General features: G+C 31.0%; 1 long non-coding RNA gene across 1 annotated transcript; it reads left to right on the plus strand.

The window, feature by feature from the left end:
• Positions 1-247: 247 nt before the first annotated feature.
• LOC114331057 (uncharacterized) lies at positions 248-9,770 on the plus strand. Its single transcript, XR_007696183.1, has 4 exons — positions 248-506; positions 616-776; positions 898-1,131; positions 9,243-9,770. It is a non-coding gene; the product is annotated as an uncharacterized LOC114331057 (long non-coding RNA).
• Positions 9,771-11,343: the final 1,573 nt, after the last annotated feature.

Here is an 11,343-nt window from a genome sequence, read left to right on the forward strand (position 1 = left end):
ATCCAATCAACAGCAAGAACGTTTAAAATTTGACACCTATCATGTCGAAGCTACAGACCACTTATGTGGAGGCCAGATTTGTAGTATCCTTCCAATAGGGCTTTTCATCGATTGTCATTTGTTTCGAGCTTCTGTCATATGTTGTATAGTCTGTGTATAATATTAATATACACGGATTATACGACATTTGACAGAAGCTCGAAACAAATGACTGTGAATGAAAAGCCCTATTAAGCGCGCCACGCACGGCGAGCTAAGCTATAATATATATTTCAGATTTCGGATTTATTCGCGCTGCATGTCTCTTTGACTTTTGTTGGTGGAGACAAGAGACAGTTGACAATTCCTGACTGTAAATTGTCAGATTTTTGGTTTGATTGTTGTTTTTTTGCCAAAAACTTTTTGGTTAACTTATTACTTATTTATTTTTAGAGGTGATAATACATATTTTTATATAAATATAACTAAATCTTACATTTTTTTAGTGGTAAAAATAAGATAAAAAAGTAAGTATTTATTACATTTTAATACATTATAAATATGGAACTAAAAACAGTACACATATTATTTTTATCAGTATGTATTAATTTATTAATGAATTATTGTTATTTACAGATGAGTGATCATTTTACATCCATCCAGCGATGAGAATTTAGAAGGAATTGACACTTAGGGAGTACCAAAAAATTTAGATTATTTTGAGGAAACTGTGCCTTTGTTCGATGGCGATAAGTATGTCCTGGAACATTTTGGCATCATCAGAGTAAAAGTAGTAGGTAAGCTTATCAGAAAGATTTAGGCACTCTAAATATTCTCATTATCAAAAAGGAGATTCGCAAAAGATTTCTCCGTTAAAATGTTTGACCATTTTCGTGCTAATGAGGTAATTACTTTTAGAGATGTTACAGGTCCATTCAACACATCCAAAAGTTGTTTACACAAAATAGTAAGGAGAATCACTTTTTTATCTGCTGAATACGTTCGTTGGCCAAATGAGTAAATGACAATGAAAAACAGACTATTTAAAGATATTTTCGTTATTGCAATTTCCCAGGGGGCTTATGTGAAAATCGATAAACCAAAGGAAGATCCAGATTCATATTAAAATAGGAACAAAAATATTCAATACAGGTAAAAATATGTAATATTTTTGTAATTACATATACAGAGTTAACCTAGTTAAACAGGGTTAAGGCCGGTTTTTCAGTGATGGGTTAACCTATTTATTTTTCAGTCACCGAAATATTTATGGTTAATCAGTTTTTCAGTACTAAGTTAGAGATTAAGCCCGTTTAAATTAACCAAGATTTTAACCGATACTCGTTAGATGGTTTAACTCCGAATTTTGTGGTTACGCTTGTGCACGGGTGCAGTGAATGCATCAGAGTCGAATTTGGAATGTTTATTTTGAAGAGAATAGTTAGGTATTTTGTTTTTATCGTGGGAAGTATTCTTCCTTGTTATTATTATAAGAAAATTATATATTATTATGGTTATTATAATAGGAAGGAATTGTAACGAAATATGTTTTTATAACTGTAACAGGTATCTTTGTTTACACATACTTTAACAGGATTTAATGCATGATTCCTAGTAATATTTTTAAAAGATAATTATGTCTATACAGCAAAATAATTATTTACTACACAGTTCGACTTCTTATTTCCTGGCTACTAATTTCCAATAGCGATATCACCCTGGTCTTTGACAAACGAAATCGGCAAAAAAATTCTAAATCGTCCCAGTAATTGTAAATGGTCTCTTCTGTTATGAAACCGAGGTAGATGCTATGAACTAAATAAAGAATCCGAACTTGATATTCCATTAAACATTTTTTTTTAATTTGGTTATGAAATTGTTTTTATATATTCTTTTGAAGTTATACTTCTTTGCGATCGAGGGTGAAATTTTATACTTGCCTGGTGCATGCGCAGGACAGACAGTATGTAGTTCGTTGCTAATCTTTCAAATTATGTAGGTATGTATCAGCGCAAATAAGTCGTTAAAAGAATATATTAGTGTTTTTAGTAAATGTATTATTTATTATAATTTTTGTGTCTTTGGATTTGTCTTCCTCAGTAATAAAATATTTTATAATAATAGTAAGTATATTTCCTTTAAATTTTAAAGTATTTTGTCAGTATGTATGAGAAATCTTGTAACCTGTCAAAGCAAAGGGATTTAGCTCAGTGGTAGCACGTTCGACCGGAGATCGAGAGGTCCCTGGTTCAAAGCCTTGTGTTATCTAACTTTTTTTTATTTTAGTATTGTTTTAATAAAAATTTTTGGAAAGTAGTAAGTAAAAATTAGTTTAATCTTTAAATACAAATAACCTGTTGAAAGTATATTTATTTCGTTGAAATCATATATAAGTATAACTTCTTAGGTGCGTACAAAGTACACACACATTCTTTTTTCTGTCAAATTGCTCATTATTTCTCGAATTGCACATGCGCAAGTACAATTACTGCAGCCAACATAAGAAAAAAAGTGGTTAGCTAACTGAAATTTTTTAAACTTGGTTTAAAGCACTGAAAAATGCTAGGACAGTTAAAATATTGGTTAAAATTTAAACTAGGTTAGCTAACCAACATTTTAACCTCTCACTGAAAAACCGGGCCTTAGACATGCAATTTATTTGAAAATTAGTTTATGTATACAAATAGGGCCAGTTATCCATTCATAGTTTTCAAACCTCTCTAAACTATCTGTACTATCTATTACCCAAAGACATTGGATATTATTTTAAATGTGTATAAATATGAAACAATTTAACAGAAATTTTCATTAGACAATGATAGATACAATAAGTTGTCCTCCTCACCAACAAATACATTTTAACCCTTAATTACAGACATTCCATTATTACAATGTTACAGAGCCCCAGTATTTTTTACCGGTCATTATAAAATAGAGTCGATATATAGGTAAAGCTAATAAAAAGAAAACATAAAAATTATGCATTATTATTTTTCTGGAGTCTCTAGATATGGGAGAGCTGGTGAAATGAGTGATTTTTAATAATATAATACAAGTTTTTTAAAGAATAATCTAATAAACGATAATTGTGGTAACATTTTTGGTCTATTGGAACAAACGGCCATAAATGCTATGAACAAAAATTTTGATTTTTGTAACAAATAAACCTAACATAGAATTACAAAGAAACAGAAAATAGCATTGACAAAAATTTATACATCCATAAAAAAAAATCTGCAAGAGTTTAAATTGTGACAAAATTAAATGGCAATTCCATTTTTGCAAAGTTTCCTCCTCCAAATTTAATCTTCATTAAAGGTCCCCGATGATTTCCACAGTCCATTTCTTCACTTTTTCCATAAAAACACAAAAAAATATTATAAACATTTCACATTTCACCCATGTAAGACTAATTAATACTTACTTGAAACAGACCTCTGGTAATTTTTACCGGTTAAGATTTTTATGTGGGTTACAAAAGAAAAAAATATTGACAATACACACTACCCGCTTTGACTAGTACTGATATACAAACTGCCCGAGAGGTACAGAGACACATGAACTTAAGTGGTGAGGTTACCACAAAATTTGCATTGTAGGAATGCCCACCGGTAATAAATATCTGATCTCTGTAGTTAGGAAGCTCTCATACCAAAAGCGATATCCGATCGATATATGTAACACGCAACTTCCCATATAGTCCAGACTGTATCGTCGCCCCCGTTAGGTAAATTATTTCGATCCGTCTTTTTTTGCACAAACGTTTTTACTTAAAAAAAGGTCCTTATAACAAATACACGGTGCCGGGAGGTGCTGCGGTCGGATAATTGTTTAAACAATTTTTTTAAACAAATTTAAAAAATAAATTTTTTCACTTCGTACCAATTTTTTTAGATTCTTTGGGACATTATGAGCAAAAAATCTCTTATGATTTTTCTCTAGAATTAATTGTTGTCGAGTTATACGCGATTTAAAATTTGAAAAACGCGAAAATAGTTATATTCAAGGCTTTAACTCTGTTAAAAATTATTATTATGAAAGTCAGAAAGTGACTAAATCAAAGTTTAAAGCCCCCTTACATGATCCTGAAGAATTTTGTGACATTAATGTATTAAAAAGCTGTTATTTTTAATTATTAACAATGAGCGCTAACAGCGTATTGAGGCGGCCATCAATGTGGGTACGAGTAAGATGCACCATTGGACTGCCGGAATGGTGCATCTTTTTCGCACTCACATTGACAGCCGCCTAAATACGCTTTCAGCGCTCATTGTTAATAATTAAAAATAACAACTTAGTAATAAATTAATGACACAAATTTTTTCAGGATCATGTAGGGGGACTTTAAACTTTTATTTTTTCACTTTCTAACTTTCATAATAATAATTTTTTCCGAAAATCGGTCAGGAATGTAGATATTTTTGAAAGAAACGTTCGATATTTCCTTATACTTAGCCATTGCCTGGAAATGAAAAATAACTGTACGAAAATGTTATTTTCCACCCACCTCTACCGAAAGTATACTTTTCCGGACCTGATTGTAGGGAGCAAAGTTGTACTTTTCCTCCCTAGGGAGGAAAATATTTTTCCTCCCTAGGGAGGAAAAGTAAAAGTGACGTCATAGTATTTCATTCATGAAATATAACTTATTGACGCCCTGTGCAATATCTTTTTTTATTACTTAAGTATCTATACATTTTAACGTTTATTTATAAAACACCCAGTAGTTTGCAGAATGGTAAAAAACAGTAAATTGTTATTTTGATTTAACAATGTTTACATTAATAATTTTACTTATATTTAACAGTTGACAGTTATATTGTACCTACTTGTTAGTTTTAGTTTTAATAAATTTTGTTGGTTAGTTACATAAATAAATTAAGTAAAAATGAAAAAATGACTTGTTATTTGAGGAAGGTGGAAAAACCATATGTATAACATGGGAGTAAAGTGCCTTTTCCTCCCTTGAATGATTACTGCCCTCCGCTACGCGTCGGGCAGTAAACTTCATTCTCGGGAGGAAAAGTAGCACTTTCCTCCCTTGTTATACAAATAGCTATTCCTTACTATACATAAGGAATAGTATATTGTACAACAGGGAGAAATATGTCATTTTCTCATGTGTATACTGTACTTTTTCTATGGATGCGGTTGTGTCATGACGTCATGAGTTTAAACTTCAAAATTGAATAATTTAGGTGCTTTTACGTATATTATATACATAAATTGAAATAAAATACATATACATGTAGTTATTTAATATTCTTAAAATTTATATATTTACCTTATTTATTTAAAATTCTAATTAACAGTTATTTTCGAACAGTTTTGAAAGGTAATTCCTGGTAAGTTTTGCTCCAACACATTTTATTTGACCATATTAAATTGTGCTTGTATTGTGCATGTTACCATGGAAACATCGATCATATATCGTCGCCTTAGTACTATAACTTAATAACTCCAAAATTGATGTTTTTGAGATAACTAGTTCACAAGATGTATTTTATTTGCCTCCATATTGTGTAAAAACTTAATAGCTCGCTCCAAACGGGTTAAGTATTTATTTATGATTGACGAAAGTTGATAAAACTCAAATGCCCCTAACATTCAGTGCTAAAAGTTGACAAAGATAAGTTATCAAGCTATTATTTAATCGAAATAATCGTGAATACGACATACACTGAATGCTATAACTAGATAACTCGAGTTATCTAGTTGTAGCACATGTTTTTCTGAAACCATTGAGCTTACCACATAATTGCTATCTGTTTATTCGGTTCATTTTAATGCAAGAATTCGAGAATTGTTAGCAGATCTGGTAACCCCCATGGCAGGGGGCTAATTTTCAACAAAATAATGTATAAAATATTAGTTGTGTTAAAAAGTTCACTTATATGCAACTTGACACAACATGCGACATTACCAAATGTTAACATTATGGTAATGCTAAAAGTTGATAACTTTAATTTTTCATAGTTTTTTCCATATTGGAAAACAAATTTGCACCGTATTCCCAAATAGATCAGTTGCCAAAAAGTTAAGGAACAGTATTTGAGAGCCGCAGAGTGAATTCCGTATTTACCAACATCATGGTAGCAGCACAAATATCTTTAAAATCTTTAAACTCGTTTATCTCAAAACTACTAATTTCGTGTTATCAAGTTATAGTATTAAGACGACGATATGGAAAACCGTACGAGAACCCGTGAGAAAAAATATTTCCCACTGCAATGGCCGACTTTTCTCACTGCATGAGAAATTGTTCGTTTTGAATGTATGTAAGTAGTGAGACAGTTGCACATTGTATAACATCCATAGAAAAATATTTTTTCCTTACAGCAGATTCAGAACAAATGTATTATAAGTACTGTCAAAAATACACAAATACGTCAAATTTGACAATTCAATATTTTTGTTTCTATAGTTACAAAACATGTACTTGGTGGCATCACGAATATTTGAGTCAGAATATGTCTATATGAAAAATTTAACATATTTATTTTAATATAATTTAAATGTTAGATTTTCGAAAAAATAGTATGTATACCTTGCAGGAAAAGCAACATTCCCGGACTCTGTATTCCCTTGTCTCGGCTTGCGCCTCGACAGCAATCTTTATATCGTCCGGGAATGTTAAACTTTTCCTACTAGGTACACAATGTACTATTAACCGAGTTATTAAGCCTTAAAAATGGCCATTTTCTCTCGTTTTTTAACTTTTAAATCGCGTATAACTCGACAACAATCAATTTTGGAGAAAAATACAACCGACCTTTTTTGCTTATAATGACCCAAAGAGTCTAAAAAAATTATACCTACGAAGTGAAAAAATTGATTTTTTGAATTTGTTTTAAAAAATTATTTAAACAATTTTCCGACCGCGCCACTTCCCGCCACCCTGTGGATTTGTTATAAGGACCTGTTTTTGAGTAGGTTTGTACAAAAATACGAATCGGAATAATTTACCTCACGGGGACGATGACATAGTCTGGTCTAATATGTTTCAACGGTTAACAGGCATCCCTTGAACGCACTTAAACTAAAATTCCTAGAATTCCGATGCAACGGCGATCGGATTCTCAAGAAAAGGGCAGTAAAGAGTGCCCAGATGTGCAAATGTGTGTGTTTGGAATTAGGGCGTAGAATATAATTAGGGATAATAGGATAAATTTATTTAAGTTTTGAGATAATAATACGTTTATTTAATTCAATTTTTTACAATGATTTGTTTACTTACAAAATAAACGTAAAAAAGTCTTAAAAGGATAAACGTGCTTGTTGACTTATCTATCTAATGTTTACAGATTAATACCTTTTTACAGTTTTTTGACAAATCATTTTTTTAGAGATTCTAACTATGTTGGACCGCAGACGTTCGGATACAATTAGCGTCTCTTTGCAAAGACAATGACGTCGACTTTGCAAAGTAACAAGACATTTACTCAACACACACACTACACATTACATCTGAGTTAGTGATAAGTTATCCAATTACGTGGCTAAAGGTTCTAGTTCTAAATCAAGGCCAGAATCAGAGAAAAAAAACATGTTATTTTCTAGTATAATTTAAATTTATTAAATTGTTACACAGATCCCATTTTTCTTTAGTCCAAGTAGTAAATAATTTTATATGTTCATAATAACATAATCTAAATCTTTCTACTTAACGGTGCAAGGTGTTTAAAAAATACATTTCATGTATCTATATCATATACAAATCGTCTCCACTTTGGTTATTCTTAGCCCTTCGCTTCGCTTCAGTCCAAGTTGTGTTCTTCTCTTACAATGCTGTTTCTTATTCTATCGCGTCTTGTAATTCCTTTTACTTTTCTTGGGTACTTCATGTCCATTGAGTTTATTCTACTTTTCGATGATTGTGTTAGCACCCAGCTGTCATTACCATAGGTAAGGATTGGCCTGAAGATCGTTTTATATACCTCTATCATTGTCCTCATCTTGCCTCATCCTTGCCTCATCCTGCTGCTTACTCCTTTTTTCCAATGAATGCTCTGTTTAAGCTGTAGTAGATTCTGAACGGCATGGTTATCCTTTCGTTGACTTCTTCTTCTGATCTTCCTCCATTTTATATTTTCACACCCAGGTATTTATATGTTGTTACTTGTTATAATTTCTGGTTATTTATCTCTATATTTACTTGTTTATCCTCATTTCCCATGACCATTATCTTTGTTTTCTCCATGTTTATTTTCATATTTCTTTCTTTAATAATATAAAAAAAAAACAATTTTTATATAAATAAAAATTTGTGATATTTTTAAAGTTAATGCTGACGGTAAAATATTGCAAAACCTATACATTTGTAAAGAACCCTTTAAAATAACATGAAAATCTGGCATAGACATATGTAAGTAGGTAGCATGTGGGGCGAGTTTCATCCCTTCCCGAGGGTGAAAATTATACGTTCAAAATAAGGCCGGAAATGGATAAACTGCGTAATTTTGAGCAATTTTTGTTCTATAGCATTTTTTCACTAAGTTAAAACTTTTCGAGTTTTTGAGAGTAAATATGTTCATTAAAAAAAACACATTTTTATACGGTTTCTTGCAAATAACTCAAAAAGTAAGTAATTTTATCAAAAAAAAAACACTCCTAGCAAAAATGTTCATGTCTGTTCATGTAAAACAATTGCTGGACTATGAATAATGTTAAATGCATTCAGTGGGTGCGTCATCGACGCATTTTTCTTTCTTTTCTCTGACATCTTCTTAAAAATTGCCAAGCTACAATAACATCTTTTTCGCTTGAAGACATTTCAAATACTGATTGATATTCGGAAGTTCCAAAATTGGCACGCTCCTGTATTCTACATAATGATAAAATGTGTTATGGGACGTTATCTCTGTTGAGTATAAACAGATGTACGCTATTATGAACTGTGCAACATTTTACGTATGAATTTTATTGTATGTGTTGCATTTGGTCTGAGAGCTTCCTTTAAGGGTTAGCGCCGGACTCCACTTGCGATTTGCAGTCGCGAAGATTGAACACATTGTTTCAAATACAAGTCAATCCATGATTATTAAGTCGTAAATGGATTGACTTGTATTTGAAACAATGTGTTCAATCTTTGGGACAAAACTATCGCACAACTACAAATCACAAGTGGAGTCTGGCGCTTAAAGTGCATTTAATATACCTATATTGATAAGCTTTACAGAAGATCTGTGCTTGGACCCACAATTTTAAGATTGCAGTTAATTTTTATATTCATATCACTCAATAGGCACATATTTTTGTTTCAGGCACAAATGGTTTATGATCACGAGAAAATGATCAGGGATATATTTGTTGTATATCCAGGTTCTGTACACTATAGCAGAGTTTTAAGGAGATCCAATTTGTTTGCAGCTCTTCCACAAAGATGTGGTGAATACTATATTTTAGGTGATAGTGAATACACATGTTTAAACATTTTTTGACTCCAGTTAAAGACAAGGGTCATTTAACAAGACAGTAAAGAAATTATAATTATTGTTCAAAAATATTGTTTTGGATTTCTCAAACAAAGATTTATAGGCAGCTGTATCACCATCCATTAAGAAATATTAGAGATATAGTCCCATTTATAAGGGCTAGTGCAGTGTTACATAACTTAGCAATTGATGATAATTTGCCCATCAATTGAATGTTGATGCACCTCATCTTCTCATTACCAACAAATATGAAATTGATGCTGTATATAGGTGGTGTTACAAAAAGAAATTCATGCAAGGTTTAAATTTGATTTTGTAATAATTGTGTTTAATAAACTATATTCAGACACTTTCAAATTATTTGCTTTATTAAAACAAACCATCATTTTATAATAACCTATGTATCGATGGCTTTAGTATGAAAACCTCCTATCTTATTTTGAATGAACTGAATTTCACAAGGTAGGGTCACCAGCGACCCCAAAAATATTTTTAAAAATAAACGACATTTCAATATTTTTTAAACTTATTTAGCAAACATAAAGGATTCGATTTCTAATCAGAAATTGTATTGTTACATAACAATAAGCAATACTAATATACAGAGTAAGTCAAAATATAAAAGCACTTATATTTGACATATCGATGGCAGAAAGGCAGGACCTCATAACTGAAAAATTTGTATAAAATGAGTTACTTCGGTTTTCACTTTAGAATAAGTGTATCAGCACCTATTACACATACACTTATTCTAAAGCGAAAAGCGAAGAAACTCATTTTCAGTTATGAGGTCCTGCCTTTCCGCCGTCGATATACTTTATAAGATATCATTGATATAAACAAAGTTAGAAGTTGAATAGTTTATTTTTATATTATTTACAATCTTTACAAATACTAAATTGATGTTCTGCACAGTAAACACAAATATAGCAGCCTTTTCTATCCTCAGGTGGGGTCAAAAATCAGAAATGTGCTGCATTTACGACTAAATGTGAACTTTCATAAAAACATACGTATCATCGGAGTAACTCGCATGTCAAAAAAATTTGAGCGGTGGGGTCACAGGTGACCCCACTTCGTGGTTTTAGGGTTAATAATAATTTTGGATATTGTGAAAAATGAAAGGTAGTTTACTCTTTAATAAAATTCATATTTTTTGACAAACCTAGTATACAACTGAAAATTTTTTATATTTGATGGTTGTCTAAAGGTTTCAAATCATGCAAAGCTTTTATAAAGAATAACTTGTTCCTAAAATTGATAATAAAAAAGTTTTTCATATGGTTCCAACCATGGACGTATAAATAAAGATATATCTTTATTTATACGTCCATGGTTCCAACTTACTGAGACATAAATTTCTTTGCATTTATTTTATTATATTATGATAAGGTTATTAAAAGGCTACAAATGTAAAAACATGCATTTTAACTTTTGTTCTGTGTCATGGATAACATACAGTCAATATTTCACATAATGTTTTATGTTGTTCATAAAACAACAGCTAACACACTACATATTTACATAATTAACTATTTAGATAGGAAATAAGCCACAATTAAATAAATAATTTTATTAACGTTTCGACACCCAACTCGGATGTCGTTGTCAAAATACAAAATACTACTAAATTAAACAAAAATGTTGTTGCTAAGTAAAAAATTCTTCTAATAATTTATTTAATTTGACTCATTTATATTGGCAATTCAGACATATATTATACATTTTAAAGTAGAAGACTTTAAAATGATATTGCCAATATTTATGAGTTGCGTTCCTGGGACGAATTTACTGAAAGATAGTTCATTCGATTACATGAAATCAACCTCAACTCAAGAATATCCGTCACAAAAAAAAATCATAGCATGTGATCTGTCTTTAAAAAGACAACCAAATGCAACGATGACAGTAAAATTCTCGCGTTAGAGAT

Source organism: Diabrotica virgifera, chromosome 2, assembly GCF_917563875.1.
Source record: "Diabrotica virgifera virgifera chromosome 2, PGI_DIABVI_V3a".
Classification (NCBI taxonomy): Eukaryota; Metazoa; Arthropoda; class Insecta; order Coleoptera; family Chrysomelidae; genus Diabrotica; species Diabrotica virgifera.